Genomic DNA, 16,077 nt, shown 5'->3' on the forward strand with positions numbered 1-16,077 from the left:
AGGGAAGAAAGAGACCTGTAAGCAGGGGAGACTGATTGTCCAAACCTAGAGGTTCTTGGGCAGGGGGTTGTGATGGCGGCTTTTAATGTATTTGTTTCAATGTTGTCTGAAGGTGAAAAAGACATTAGGGAAGCTCCTCAGCTGGTGTGAATTACTGTAGTTCCATTGGCTTCAGCTGAGTTTTGATGATTTAACTAGATGAGGATCTACCCCATTACATTAAAGCTGTATTGGTCTAGACCTGGGGTTCTCAAACTGGGGGTCGGGACCCCTCAGGGGGTCACTAGGTTATTATGTGGCGGATTGCGAGTTGTCAGCCTCCACCCCAAACCCTGCTTTGCCTCCAGCATTTATAATAGTGTTAAATATATTAAAAAGTGTTTTTAATTTATAAAGGAGGGGTCGCACTCAGTCTTGCCATGTGAAAGGAGTCTCCAGTACAAAAGTTTGAGAACCACTGGCCTAGACCCACAGTAAAGGCTAAACTGGCTGCAGTAAGTATCCGACACATTCAGTCCTGCTTAATTTGCCAGGCAGCTGTGAGACCCCCAACAATGTGTACAACTCTTGTACTGTATTGTGAGGAACATTGTCACTTTCTAGGTCTCGCTGTGACCAGGGGCCTCTGCATTAAGTGGTTCCTCGGCCAAAGGATTTGCTGCAGAATCTGGGCTTTGTTTTTCTCCTAAAGATAAGAGTACAGATCCAGACTTCATGTTTGTGAAGTGAACCCTTTAAAAGGGTGGTGAATGTAAATGGTGGTGTGGTCTTCCTGAGACTGCAGGCAGCCAGAAACGCTTGCCCCAAGAGATGTGTACTGCCCCCATCCACTTCAGAAAGGTATTTGCAGGGTTGCTTTAAGCAGATATTACACATGAGGGCCTTCTGAAGCCTTTCAGCTGGGCTGCCTGGATATATGCCCTGAGAACTTGCTCCAAACTTCTGTTCCATGACTCACAGGGAGGAAGAGGGCAGCTAAGGGGACATATAAGTGTGGTGTTGGAGGAAATAGGTAACATGTTCAGACTGCTCTGTGTGTTTGTGGGAGCAGTTAGAGGAACAGTAGCTGGAGGTTTCCTGTTAAACCCGACAAGGGGGAAGCTGTGATATGCCTCAGCTGTAGTAGAAGTAGAGAGATCCTGATTCCCTAGGGGGCTCAAGTTCTGTGGCGTTCTCAGGGTGGGATTTTCAAAAGCACCTATGTTGATTTAGAAGCCTAAGTCCCATTGAAATCAAAGCTGTGTTTAAAAAAAAAAAAAAAAAAAAAAAAAAAAAAAAATACCTTCAGCCACCGCAAAGCAGCTTGTATTCCATGCTATTCAGCAATGGAGCATGACCACACAGAGGCTCCTGCAGCTGCAAAATTGGAAGCAATGTCTGAAAAAGCTCTGGTTGTGGACTCTGAACCCTAAAGAGGACAATACCTGTTAATAATGTTACCTGTTTCCCTGCTGATCATATTAGCAGAACAACCCATGTAATGTGTATATCACAAATTCCCAAGATGCCTACCACTCCTTTCCAGGTGCCAAAAACACCAACTAACCACTACCCAACTGATAAACCCTCCAGCTTATCCCCTGACAATGTCTATGACTATGTCTACACCTACAGCGGCATGTAGAGTACAGGCACTGCATGTGTAGCTACACGCTGCAGCGAAGGCTCAGTTCGTGGGAAGTTAGTGGGGAAAGCCTTTCCTGGAGCCTTTCCCTGAAGCTTCCCCATTGCTGGACCCTTTCCCCATTGCATGTCCCTGCCAGAGCCTTTCAATGTGGGGAAGAGGGAGGGGGAAGGCTCTGGCAGCAGAGAGGCAGCAAGACACTGCACTGCTTAAAAATACCAGTGTAGACATGGGAGGCGAGGCTTGGGCATGTAGAGAGCTGTGTAGTGTATACACTGTAGGGGTCAAAGCATGTAGTGCTTTCTCTACTTGCCTGTGTCTCACCATCTACCTTGCTATTTATACCTGTGCTCTACACACCGCCATAAACGTGGACATAGTGTATGATGCAGTCCCCTCTCTGTTGTAAGTCCAAAAATCAGCAGCATGTTTAAAACATGCATCAAAAAAATTGAAATTAAGACTGAGTCAATAACACAAGGGCTGCTATACTGACTGGATTACTCATTTTCCTATTTAATTAATTAGACACCCTCCAGTTTTGAATGTGGAATGAAACTGGTTCAGCCTGTAGAAGTTTTAGTCTGTTGCAGAAGTCAGGGATACTTGTCTCAGAATATAGTTTAGCTCTTCATGGGCCACCTATAGGTTAGGATAGATAAAACGTGTGAGAAGCTACCAGAGTGCATGCATGCACATGCACACATATGAAAAGGGCATGGCCACAATTTTCAGAAGTAACTGGTGATTTTTGGTGTTCATTTTTGGATGCTGAACTTGAAAGGGCCTGTTTTTCAGAGCATGGGTGCTCAGCACTTTCTGAAAATCAGGACCCTTAAAAGTGTCTCAAGATGGGCACCCAGAGATGGAGGCACCCAAAATCACTAATCGCTTTTAAAAATGTTTTCTTCTAGGGGTAGGTGAGCAAATAAAAAGCAACGGATTAGGCTTGAACAAAGGAGCGAAAGCTGAAGTTAGACAAATTCAAACTAGAAATAAGGTGCAAATTTTTAGCAGAGATGGTAATTAACCACTGGAACAGCTTACCTAGGCTGTAGTAGATATTCAATCACTTGAAGCCTCTAAATCAAGACTGAGTGGCTTTCTAGAAGATACTATGGCCCAACCAGAAATTATGGTCTCGATGCAGGACTTACTGGGTGGAATTCTATGGCCTGTGTTATGCAGAAGGACAGACCAGATCATAATTGGTCCCTTCTGGCCTTAAAATCTATAAAGCCACTAAATATGGGGTGGTATTTATGAGGACCAGTTTGTCAAATGGGGATTTCTTGGAGGTATTTGTTTACTGCTACCGACAGAGAGTTGTCCGTGGTGCGTTAGTTAACCTCTCTTGTGTGTAGATAAAAATCATTATAATTTAAGATGCTGGCACTCTGAAAATAATGATCGTTTTTGTTAAGTATCGTATAAAGTGTGTGATCTTGGCTTCCTTTCTAGAAATTATTAAAAGTAAAATTGGCTGCATAATTAGAGTGGTCACTACTGAGCACATGGCTCTCCTTCTTGTCCATTCCTCAGCAAGTACTGCTGATATTTTTCTGTTTCTAAATCAGGACTGAGTTTCAGTGGGTTAGCACACTAGCCTTTGACATCTAGAATCCTGAATTCAGAACCTTATTTAGGGCCCGCTCCAGCTTCCATTGAAGTAGACATAATCCTTTTCATTGATTTCAGTGGGAGTTGGATTGAGGCATTTGCTCAAAAGTGAGAACGAGTGTTTCTGTCTCCTCCTCCTATTCTAACACAAAACCACTGCACTATTTGGTCTAGTTCAGTGTGACTGTCCGTCTTAACTGAAAAGAAGTTCAGGATTTGATTAGCTTGAAAGTTGCAAGTCATGACTCACGTGCATTTGAAGAGCAGAACAGGGAAGCTTGCACCGACATTGCCATTCTAGATCTGATCCGACTTCAATTGAGTTACTCTTAATTGATGTTGGCATCAGTGAAAGGGGAATACCATTCACTATGCCTGGCCAAGCCCGTGCTATCTGTCTTCCACTTGCCATGCACACTATTGGGGAGAGGTGTTCAGCACTACAGGGCAGACCTCAGTTGAGTTATACCACTTTACACCAGGTGTGAAGAGACTTGATTCTGATCTCGCTTGTACCAGTGTAAATCAGGAGTTGGTGTCAGTGGAGTCAAACTGCTGTCTGTGAAATCAGAATGAGGCTCAAAAAGCTCAAATTATAGATTGTCACTTAAAATCATCAGCTTGGTCAATTTGACGGTAAACTCCTGTCCTGCTGGTGTCTGGTATGACACCTGAGTGACAGGAGTTTTCTTTAAGCACCAGCTTTTTCCTATAGGTACTGTACTCTCCAATGCATGAGTGTCTTACCACATACCTGCTGTGTGAGGCAGCAGTGTACCTGCTAACAGAAATGTGAGGTCCGTGGTGCCAAACTGAGACTTTCTTATGGCCTGCAATAAAAGGAACAAAATTCAGTGCTAAGACAGCACTGTATTAGTTAAATCAACAAAAAAATCCATAGTACACTGACATTACTTAACAGCACAGCTCAGTAAAAGTGCCCAACAAATTCTAGAAGTATACATCTAATTTTAGTGCTAACAGATGGAAGGAAAATTTAGAACAGGCCCAAATCTCAAATCTATTTTATGTCAATCACAGCTGAGGTCATAACAGTTCATCTCACCTGAAGTGATTACTGACCTGCAACTGTCTCTTCCTTTTTGTTACAACTCTGTAATGTCCCCTGCAGTTCAAGAACCCCCTTTGATGTGGACACAGCGGTGAAATGAGGAATTTCCCTATAGCAGGTATTTAAGTGGTTCCAATGTGGGGGTTATAGGGCCCTACTATATAATCCATAACTTGGGATGGGCTGTCCTTAGCCTACCCCCCAGGACTCTCCTGGTTCTGAGTCCTACCACCACCATCCCCCCGTGAAGGGGAAAGAGGGTATAGAAGGGTGGGGACCTCAGCCTGCGAGGGCCACAAAGTATCACCCTATTCCATGAAACCAAGGCCCATCACCATAATTCAATGTCTTTTATCTCATTCTCCCACTGGAAGCCGGCTGCAAGTTATGATGAATTACCACCTCAGCTTAGGTACCAAGCACGCTCCTACTTAACCTACAGTGGCTTGAAGGTGCTGCAAGAAAGGTGAAAAACTCCCCAGTCCTCCGCTAATTGCCTCATGGAAGAAAAAATTCCCTTCTGCCCCCTAAACAGGAGATTGGTTAGACACGCAGCATCTTTCAGACCGGATTTCCATTCCTGGTTCAGGAGGGGATGTTGGAACAGAGCCAAAAGAGGCACCCCTCCTGGGAGCTGAGGAATAATGACACTCAGCACCACTCCCCCTCAACTGCCAATGGGTGCTAGAGGGTGAAGAAGCTGCTAGGCATCCCTGAGTAAGTGTCTCCCTCCTTCACTGCTGGGACTGTCCCCTTTCACTACTGGCGTCATTAAGTTCCCCCAGCCGTTGAGGCAGGTGGGTGGCATTTCTGAACTTCTGTCTTTTTTTAAATTGATTGTGAGTCGCTCGGGGTTACAGGAGTTGTGACACTCTGCTGGATCAGCTGTTATCTTAAACTCCCACAAATTCTGGGGTTGTCTTAGCATTGTGTTCTCAGGTATCTCAGACCTAAGGAAAGCTGCAACAGGCAACGTTTGGTTAGAGCTGTTGGATGCAGCACAGAAGAGAAAATTACTTCAGAGACTTCCTCCCCCCAGTCCCAATAATGGCTGGGATCTGACTGTGTCCAGGGAAAGGAAGGATTTGTTTTTTCACTTGGATGAGGATAAAGAAGTTGGGGATGTGGAAAAGAGGATGGGAAAGTGAGATAAAAAGAGAGACTTTAAAAGGTTGGGATAAATGTAGGCTAAGTAAGATGTTTCCAACTTGGTCCAAACCAGTGAGCCCTTTGAGATTCTCCCATCACTGTTCAGAACACCCAATTACTTTTAGCACATAGTGGACATTTTCCTTGGCCACAATACCAGACATACGATCCCCACACTAGCAACTGATTGGCTGCAATACACAAGGGGGAAGGAATAATTTTGTAAAGAGACTTCCTTCAAGGGCTATCTCCATCAGTGAGATCCAAAAAGCTGATACAAGACTTCAGTGTAATAGTTTTAGGTGTCCTACCCAAAGATCTAGATTTCATCACAACAGTTGGCTGCACTGGTGATTTGGTAAACTATTATCACAATTCTCCTATTGGCTCTAATCTCTGAGAAGAAAACGCATCAAAAGAGTCAGACAAAAGTGTCTAACATGGCAAAGGGATACCGTCATGACTAAGGGCTTGTCTATGCTGCAAAAAAACCACTAAATCCATAGCAGCAAGTCTCAGAGCCTGGGTCAGTTGAGTCAGGCTCTGAGATGCATCCCCCTTGCCCAAGCATATTTCCACCCCAAGCAGGAACTTCTGCACAGCTGTTTTCAGCCCCGTAGCGTGAAACCCACAAACCCAAATCAGTTGACTCATGATCTAAGACTTGCTGCCATGTTTTTTGTTTTTGTTTTTTTTTCAGCATAGACAAATCCTCATAGACCTGAAACTTAACCTAACTCAGAATTATTTTTCCAAATGATCTAACCCTAGGAAAGAGGGAGGAAAAAATGTATCATTTCCACAAAATGAGGCCTAGAACATTAGAAAAAGTCAATTTCTCTGTTCGGTGACTTGTCTACAAGAGATTGGGTGGCAAGATTCTTGTCTATTTCAATCTATGACCAGTTCTCAAGAGCAGAACACACAGGCAGTGCAGAGGGATGATGGGATTAATAAAGACACACCCACAAACCAAAATGCAGATGGTAGATCTCATTTTAGGCCAATCTTTAAGACAGCTGGGGAACCATCAGCAGTCTTTTAACATACAGTACAATGTATCACCATGACAGCTGAAGAATCGCTGGTAATAGTTCTATGCTGTGCTGCTATTCTGCCAACAGAGGAGAAAAAGGAGTCTGCTTTGTAGTGAGGTTATATCGCTTTAAATATGCAAATTGGTATTCAAAGAGATCAGTTCCATTTAGGGGCTAATGCAAATCTGCATAGGTCCATGGAAGTCGCTCAAGACATGTAAATTGTTGATTGAGTTCGAGCACTGAAAATGTTTACCTTCTTTTTGCAGGGGGTAATTAATACAGTGTCTTTAATTAATATATCTCTTTCCACCTAAACCATGTTTATCTTATAAACGATCATTCTTGATATATCCAGCATGTACAGGGATTTCACAGAGGTTTTTTTCAGTGAGCTTAAATTCTCTCCCCTAACTACGCTTCACATCACTTATATATGCCTGACCACCAGTATGTAGCCTTATTCCACTGGTTGGGTTCCTGGATCCCCATCTCATTGTGCCCTTCCTTTGGCTAGGACTCTCTCCAGCCTATTCTGGTAACTAGGCAGTGAGCTTTTACATGCATAACTACAATGCTTTGTTTAGGAACCCACCTGTCTCTCCAGCTTGGTAGTTTTCTCTGGGCCCCACTGTCAATTCCTTACCTCAGTGAACCTCCCCTCTTCTCCAAAGACTGGTCCCACACCAGTCAGCCCTTTATTGCAATACTAAGTGCTCTCTTTGTGATTGCAAAACTCTCTGGTGTTGCCACACTCCTAAATCAGAAAGTGGAATCCACACACAGCAAGGCAGTAGATGTTGTTGTTGTTGTTTGTTGTTTAAAAACAGCACATCCTAGAGAGCAGATCAACACTAATAAATTTCCCTGAAGTGTTCTTGGAGGAAGGATTTGAGAGAGAGTGGATGCCTCCCCTATCAGGAGAGGTCATTATTGATGTTAGGCATGGTCTGCAGCAAAAAATTAGGTCAAGCCACTAGGTTGCTCAGTCCAACCCCCTGAGCAATATAATTAAATGGACCTATCCCCTGGTGGTAGACAGTGCTAGGCTGACAGAAGAGTTCTTCTGTCGACCTAGTTAGCACCTCTCACAGGTGGATTACCTACACTCACAGGAGAACCCCTCCTGTCAGCATAGATAGTGTGTACACTGAAGTGCTCTAGCAGCTGTGTTGCTATAGCATTTCAAGTTTACCAAGCTCTTAAACTGTGATATGTATCAAGTTCTGCTTCTTTTGGAAAACTGTTGGTGCAACAAAAGCCAGGGGGTTCTGTATCAGTAAATTCTTTGCAGAAAGCAGCTTCACATCAGCACGTCCCCTTAACCATATGCATACACACCGATGCACCTATATCTGCTTGGAATATTTTCATATCTGACAATGATTTCATATCACTTTTATTATATATTGTGACTTGCGTTATTTAAAAATTCATACTAAATGCCCTTGTGTTATTTTCTTATTCTTTAATGTGCCTGCAAAATAAATTCAGATAGAAACAAAGGAGGCAAGGAACTGCATTTGTGCAACACTGTGCCCCTGAGTGGGTCACTGTTAGGGAGAATCAAACCTGGAGTTCCTGTACTAAAAGCATGAGCCTTTGCTACCAGTCTTAGGGGACATCTACAATACAAAATTCAGTCGATTTAAGTTAAGTTGTAACACAGTAAGTAAAGCGGTGGTTCATGTCCACACTATGCTCAGTCTGTCAGCAGTGCACGTCCTTACCTGGAGCGCTTCCATCCACTGAAGTGGGGCATTGTGGGGCACTGACAGCTGGAGCCCGGCCGCTGCCCTGGGGCTGACAGCCTCAGCTGTACTTATGGGGCTCATGGCTGCCGCACCTCAATCGTCAGCACCGGGCCGGGGGGAGGGCAGCATGAGTCTGTCATCTGGGACTGACAGTCAATATGCTGATCTAAGTAACACAGTGTCTGATGCATGCTCTAACCACACTGACTATGCTTCACATGGCGGTATTATGTCAGTGTAGCAGGCCACTTACTTCAGCAGAAGCAGCATTCTAGTGTAGATACTGACACAATTAGGTTGACGTATGCTGCCTTACATCGACCTAACCCTGTAGTGTAGACCAGTGGTTCTCAACCAGGCGTATGTGTTGGGAACATCAGGGGGTCCATCAACTCATCTAGATATTCATCTAGTTTGCAAAAGCCTACTGTGGTGGGGTGAGGACTCACTGGCATGGTGCCTCCTGCTGGTCATCCAGGGAATTAGCTCTTCCAGCCCAGAGTGCCCTCTGCAGGCTGGTGTCTTACCTGCCACTGGCCCCCGTGTCCCTCCAAGACCCGGTGCCCTTTACCCAGTACTGCCGACCACAGTACTCCTGCACTCTAGGTCTCCCCTCCCAACCCCCTATCCCCATCTTGCCTCAGTGGCTACTGCCAGTCTCCATTTAGCCCCCCGCTCGCTGGGGCAGACGGCAGTCTGTAAACCGCTCATCATCGACAAGAGGGGTTGGACTAGCTGCCTCTGCGTGTTTCTGGGCTGCCCCTCTGCAGCCCTAGTACCCTTTTGTGGGCCCTTAACTCGGCCTGCAGCCTGGGGCTTTGCTAGGCTGGAGTTCCCCAGCTCCCTCTGCCATTCCCCAGCACTCCTCCACCCTAGATACCCTCCTCAGCTTCCCAGGCAGCCAAGTTCTTCTCTCTCTAGGAAGCTAGAGAGCGTGTGTCTTTCAGTCTCTGGCCCTCAGCCCTCTTATAGGGCCAGCTGTGACTGCTTCCCCCAATCAGCCTAGCATTTCTCCACCACAGCCCTCTCCAGGTCTGCTTTAACCCCCTCAGGACAGGAGTGGGGTGACCACCATGCTACACCTACATAAAAAAGCACTAGTAAAGTCAGTACAAACTAGAAGTTTATACAGACAATGACTTGTTTATACTGCTGCATATACTGTACACTGAAATGTAAGTACGATGTTTGTATTCCAATTGATTTATTTTATAATTATATGGCAAAAATGAGAAAATAAGCAATTTTTCTTTAGTAGTGTCTGTGACCCTTTTATATTTTTATGTCTGATTTTGTAAGCAAGTAGTTTTTAAGTGAGGTGAAAGTTGCGAGTGCGCAAGACAAATCAGACTCCTGAAAGGGGTATAATAGTTTAGAAAGGTTGAGAGCCACTGGTGTAGACCAAGCCTTAGAAAGCTCACCTTGAGTGGTCTCTTAGAAGGTGTGCTAACTACCTACGCTAAACCATCTGTTCAATCTTGTATTTAGCTGGGACACTCTGAGTACCTTTCCCAGAGCTGAAGAAGAGCTTTGTGTAAGCTTAAAATCTTGTCTGTCTCCCCAACAGAAATTGGTCCAATAAAGATATTATATCACCTACCTTGTCTCTTACAAATCTCGGGTCTGTTAGCACCTATAAGATGGCACTTGATCAATGTCTCTGTCTGATAAAACTTTTCTTCCTTCCACAGTGCATAATTTTATTGATACTTCTGGTGAACACCCAACAGGCGACAGATAAACTGCTTGGATTCAAACACCCTCCTAGTTTAGATCCAGAGCAGAGCTGTGCAGATCAGGCCCATTGAACTGGTTATAAAGCCCTCTAGAACCTAACTAGTTAGGCCCTGCTTCAGCAAAGTACTTCACATGCTGAAAGTTGGATGCATGCTTAATAGATTTAAATAGGAATACTCACATGCCTAAGTACCTTTTTTAATTGGGACCTTAGGTCTGATCATTGTTCTATCTGCAAAATAGTTTCCCACCTCCTAGCCCTCATCCGCTTTTGTTGGACTTTACCAGGTCACCTACATTGCCGCAACAGAATTCTTTGGCACTTTCTCTTCTTGGTGTGGTGGGGATTTCTTGGATAATCAGATGTTAATAGGAGGCTGTGCATAAATCCACACAGTCCTGGAGGAACAGAGACCCCTTTTGTGGACATACAGAGAGGTGTGGCTTTTTATGTCCACTCACTGCATTCACTATGCACCTACTTGTGTGCTATAATTACAATTCCACAAGCAAATGCCAATCTGGTTGCATGACACAATAAGCGAAGGGCAATTTTATTCATCCATTGAGAGAATGTGGAAGCAGGGATATTTTGCCCATCAACTATCACACTGACGTGCTTCTTCTGTGAACTCTAGCTCAGGTTTGCATTTGCAGTGGAAGGAAATGGCAGCCTCAGATCACGAGATGGGTGTAGCTCACCAGAGTGGTTGTCCTGTTGGAGATAGCTTATCTGAAGGAGCCTGTGTGTCTGGAATCATGTATATTTGAGTAAAAGCCAAAATTGGGGTAGGGAACAAGTTGATTCCAAAGGCTGATTGTCTAGGAACCTTGAGTAGAGGGAGTGGCTGAGTTTACTTCAGAAGGATGCATCCTTATCCCACATGCCCAGTTTGCTGCAGTTGCAGGGGGCCTCAAGGCATTGGTGGATCCTAGTGCTAACTCTTCTTCTTCTTTTTTCCTTTTTCCTTTTAAAATTCATCTGAGAACTAGCTGAGTCTGAGCAGCTGCCCAATTATTATGAAGTACCTGCAGTTTCATCCATAGGCGGCTCTTTGCCATTTTGAAATTTGTGGTACAGTAAACGACTCACAAACAGGTGGCTGTGAAGGGAAGTCGGCCTATTCTGTTACTAGGTTTACTCATCTCTTTCAGGGGTTAGCTTATATTTGTCTTACTGGTTCTGCTGTTCCTTGGCACACTGAGTTCTTTCAACAGATTGAGTCCTTTGCTGATGAAAGTGCTGTACTGGAATTTGTTCAGGTTGGTTTATAGCAGGTGGTTGTTGTTGCTTTTAGGGGTTTGGGGGGCTTTTTAAAAAATAGTTTTTTTATCCATGTGAATAGTGTATTTTAAGGTCCAAATTTTTAGCCAACCGTAAATGACATCTAGTTCTTTCTATTATTTCACACACGCAGTGCTTAATTTGTGCCGGGTTTGCCAAGGCTGAGCCTCGGCACCTCTAGACTTGGCAGTTCATAACTCTGGCACCTCTGGGCTTGCTGCATCAGTTATGAAAGTAAAAAAATTACTTGAGCCCTGGTACCTCGTTCATTAAAAATAAGCACTGCACACATGAAAGTATCACATATGGATGTGCCAGTTGGTACTGGTACATGCAAGTGCAATAACTGCATGTGCAAAATCACAGGCTACTTTTAAAATGATTTGGCCTCATCTCCTTTTTTCTGGAGTTCAAGAATCAGTCAGTTTGGATAAGTCTAGCAAGGCCATATTGTGTCCCTTGAACTGGTAACCTGGACCAACCCCATTTAAAAAAATGATGCAGATAAGCAAACTCACAAATTTCTTTACTTTCTCCTTGAAGTGAGTGAATGAAGCTATTATTAATTATTGTTATTAACCTCATTATTAACTTCTGCCCAGACCTTTTTAAAGATATTTCACAGCTCCATGGAGAAAGCTTTAAAAAGGCATAGGGATGGGGGCAGGGGGGCGCAAGAGTAATTAATAAAAAATTCAAACTAGAGAATAAACTTCATTCATTACTTTATAAGCCAGCCCATGAATTTTGTATCTTTGAAAATCATTCTGTGGACAAACATCTTGCCTGTATGTCTTGTATTTCTGTGAATTGTTTCCTCCCTTTGGCCTTTAATACTAAGGATATTTCTGAGGCACTCATAAACCCAGCTGCTTCTTCCCCACCTGTAGCTCTGCTCCTCTTTGGGTATGTCTACATTACCCATCAGATCGGGTAGACCAGGCCTTTGTGACAGCAAAATCGTTTCCACAGCAACTTGTTTTGATGTCACAAACTAAAGGATTGTGACTTCAGGTGTGTAATTAGCATCACAATCTGAGTCAAACCCCTCCCTACTAAAAAAAAAAATCCCAAAAAACAAAAACCCCACCATATCTGATTTTATCTGAAAGTCTTTATAAAATAAAATAATGTGAATTACTGAAAATATTATATTTAGGCAGACTTTTACCAGGGTAAATGAGAGCAAAGTCTTGCTTCATGTGTTGTCTCAAAACTTGGATTGATTTTGTTGTTTATTTTTTAAATAATAAATAATAATCTGTTCCTGTCTTCTTCAGCAGTATTGTCTGTAATTTGCTAGTAAGGATGGTATTAAAGATTTTATTCTCTTCAGCACAACATTTTAAATCCAGTATTCAAATCAATTGGCTCTTATTACAGCTTTATCCATCCACCGCTTGAACAATTATAGTATCCTTCATGCAGAAATCTTGCTGTACTTTAAATCTATCATTAAAACATCAATTGATAGCAGTGGAATACTTCCAACTTCCCTTAAAATATCAAATTAAAACAAAACTTGCACACACACAAAATAACTAAAACACTCAAAAGGACATTTCCTTTGCTATTGACTTCTAGGACCCTGTGAGGTGGGAGGGTCTCAGAATCCAGGCTGCAGCCTGAGCCCAGACATCTACACCGCAATTAAACAGCGCCTGATCCCGAACCCTATGAGCTTGAATCAGCTGGCACAGGCCAGCGCAGGGTCTTCATTGCAGTGTAAAAATACCCTTACATGTCACAAGATGAAGATTCCCTAGTGGGATTTTCAAAAGTGCCTAAGCAAAGTAAGCCCTTAAATCCTATTCAAATCAGTGTGACTTAGGCACTTAACTTGCTTAGGCAATTTTGAGTATCTCACTAGGCATCTGTTTGCATCTTTAGGCACATAAATGCCATTGCAAATCTAGCCCTGCAGTCATAAACTCCTTGGAATATCAACTGAAGAGAATAAGGGCAAAATTTTCAAAGGCACTTAAATTATTTAGGAGGCTTAGTTCAATTTTCAAAAGTGACTTCAATACTTAGGGCGAGATTTTCAAATCAATTTAGGCACTTCAAGATGCAGCTAGTTGCGTAATTCCCATTGAATAATTCCCACCTAACTCTCCTAATTACATTTGAAAAAATGGCCTGTAAGACGCTTTGACTTTCAGTGAATCTTAGGGTATGGCTACACTGGCACTTTACAGTGCTGCAACTTTCGCGCTCAGGGGTGTGAAAAAATGCCCCCCGAGCGTTGCAAGATACAGCGCTGTAAAGCCTCAGTGTAATCAGGGCGGCAGCGCTGGGAGCGCGGTGCCCAGCGCTGCACGCTACACCCGCAGAGGATGTGGTTTACGTGCAGCGCTGGGAGAGCTCTCTTCCAGCGCTGCCGCTCTGACCACACACACACTTCAAAGCGCTGCCGCGGCAGTGCTTTGAAATTCCAAGTGTAGCCATACTCAGGATTTGGCTACACTTGCTGCTGTACAGCGCTGGGAGTTAAAGCTGTCTTCATACAGCTGTGTAGGGAAAACGCTGCAGTGTGGCCACACTGACAGCTACCAGCGCTGCAGTGTGGCCACATTTGCAGTATTTGCAGCAGTGTTGGGAGTGGTGCATTATGGGCAGCTATCCCAGCATTCAAGTGACTGCAAGGTGCTTTTCAAAAGAGGGGGGTGAGGTGGAGTGTGACAGGGAGCATCTCATTCACTAAATGCAAATAGCCTTTTGTTTTTTTCCTCACAGATCAGATAAGCAGCTGCTCCGAAACGGACCCCCCCCCGCCCCACAAGCCGTGCTGCTTCTCTCCTCAAGCAAACATTAGCTGTGGACATTCATCCCCCTGTCTGCCTCTGCTCGAGCAAACAGTAGCTGTGTTTGTTTTTTAGATAAGCAGCTCTGGGAGCCCCGAGTTCACAACAAAACAAAGAGAGGCATCACAACAAAACAAAGAGTGTTATCTTTACTTAAAAAGCATTATGGGAAGGTTCCGGAGGTCAGCTACAGCGTAGTAAAATTAATCACTGTTTACACTGGCACCCCAGCACTGCAAGAGCAGCGCAATAGTCCTTATTCCCCAGGCGAGGTGGAGTACAGCCAGCGCTGTAGCCAGGGAGATACAGTGCTGTATGTGCCTTGCCAGTGTGAATGGGGAGTAAGTTACAGCGCTGTAAAGCCACCATCAGTGCTGTAACTCTCCAGTGTAGCCAAGCCCACAGGCTCTTAGACCCCTAAGTCACATAGGGGCTCTTGAAAATTTTGCCTTGTGTCTTTAGGCCAGAGTCAAGCCATCCTAAGAATTGATGCACAGACACCCAGGGAAAGGAAGCGTATAAAAAGGCAGTTCCTTCTCTCAGCAAAAAAATGTAGCTTTCTTTATATGTGAGTTGCATAAAGGGACTTCAGAGCTAGACTAGAAACTATAATCCAGCGTGTGGTAAAACAGACATTTACTGGATCGAGATAGTCATAGTATGTAAACAGCAGGATTTACTGTTTCACCAGAAGTCTGTTAAGTTCTCTGAGAAATATCCCGTTGATCTTGTCTGACTGTATTTCAGCAAAGGCTTTTAATTGCTCAGTGATACTCTTTTTGCCTCAGATTTCCACCTATTAAATTATACTGCATCCCATGAACACAGAGTCAAGATCTCTGAGTCGATTCCTTACAACAAGCAGCTGCACAGTAAGGATGCTTTGAACTGAAGCACTGTGTCTGCCGGGGTTCTGCAGCTTCATGGCTTGTGGCTTGGGAGAGGGAAAAGGAGAAGAGAAGAAAACAAAAGAGGAGAGTGTGGGTGTTTCCTTTCCCTTCCTGTGACAAAGTCCTAAACACCCTGAACTCAACTGCCAAATCCTCTATCAGCCATTAAGAGTCTCCTGTTTCCCAGGCAACCCAAAACCCAGCTGTCAAATCTTCATTCATGACAAAACCTCTCATTTCTCACTCCATGTTGCCCAGCTCCTCCTAGGTGATCATGGGGTGGTTAGGCACATGAACACCTTTGAGGATCTGAGCCCAAATCCTTTTCTCAAGGGGCCAAAAATAACCAAACCTCTCCACCAACCTTCCCCATAACAGTATGAAAGGGTCTCTGTGTAGCAAAAGCCCTGATTTCCTCCTCCAAACCAACAAGAATCCTGAACAGCATTCTACACACATGTGCACACACATGCACATACACACATACACACACAGAAATACATATCTGACCTCTATCATCTGCAAATCCCTCTGTCTTCTGTCAAGGTTTCTTTCCCCACTTTGAACTTTAGAGTACAAAAGTGGGGACCTGCATGAACACTTCTAAGCTTAATTATTAGCTTAGATCTGGTAATGTTGCCACCAGCCAGAATTTACTGTCTGGCACACTTTCTGTTCCCCCAAAACCTTTCCTGGGGAACACAGATTCAAACCCCTTCCTTTCTCCCCAGACTTTCCCCTTCCTGGGTTGCCTTGAGAGGCTTCACACAGATCCAAACTCCTTAGATCTTAAAACAAGGAGGAATTAACCATCCCCCCTTCTTTCCCCTCCACCAATCCCTAGTGAGTCCAGATCCAATCCCCTTGGATCTAAAAATAAGGAAAAATCAATCAGATTCTTAAAAAGAAAGCTTTTCATTAAAGAAAGAAAAAAGTAAAAATTAACTCTGTAAAATCAGGATGGAAAATGCTTTACAGGGTACTCAGATTCATATAGACCATAGGGGACCCCCTCCCCCCCGTCTTAAATTCAAAATTACAGCAAACAGAGGTAAAAATCCTTCCAGCAAAAAGAAACATTCACAAGTTTAGAAAACAAACATAA

At 43.9% G+C, this 16,077-nt stretch overlaps 1 protein-coding gene and 1 long non-coding RNA gene across 11 annotated transcripts in view; one reads left to right on the forward strand and one right to left on the reverse strand.

Annotated features, from left to right (window-relative positions):
• The window catches only part of LOC116836620 (uncharacterized), a 33,140-nt gene extending 22,690 nt beyond the window's left edge, over positions 1 to 10,450 (reverse strand). The window contains exons 1-2 of the long non-coding RNA XR_004376502.2: positions 9,857 to 10,450; positions 3,999 to 4,074 (exon numbers count right to left, since the gene is read on the reverse strand). This is a non-coding gene — a long non-coding RNA (uncharacterized LOC116836620). The remainder of the gene's footprint in view (positions 1 to 3,998; positions 4,075 to 9,856) is intronic.
• Positions 1 to 16,077, forward strand: part of IKZF1 (IKAROS family zinc finger 1) — a 96,615-nt gene that overhangs the window by 47,262 nt on the left and 33,276 nt on the right. The gene's annotated exons all lie outside the window — the stretch shown is intronic.

The sequence above is a fragment of the Chelonoidis abingdonii genome, chromosome 2, assembly GCF_003597395.2.
Source record: "Chelonoidis abingdonii isolate Lonesome George chromosome 2, CheloAbing_2.0, whole genome shotgun sequence".
Taxonomy (NCBI): Eukaryota; Metazoa; Chordata; order Testudines; family Testudinidae; genus Chelonoidis; species Chelonoidis abingdonii.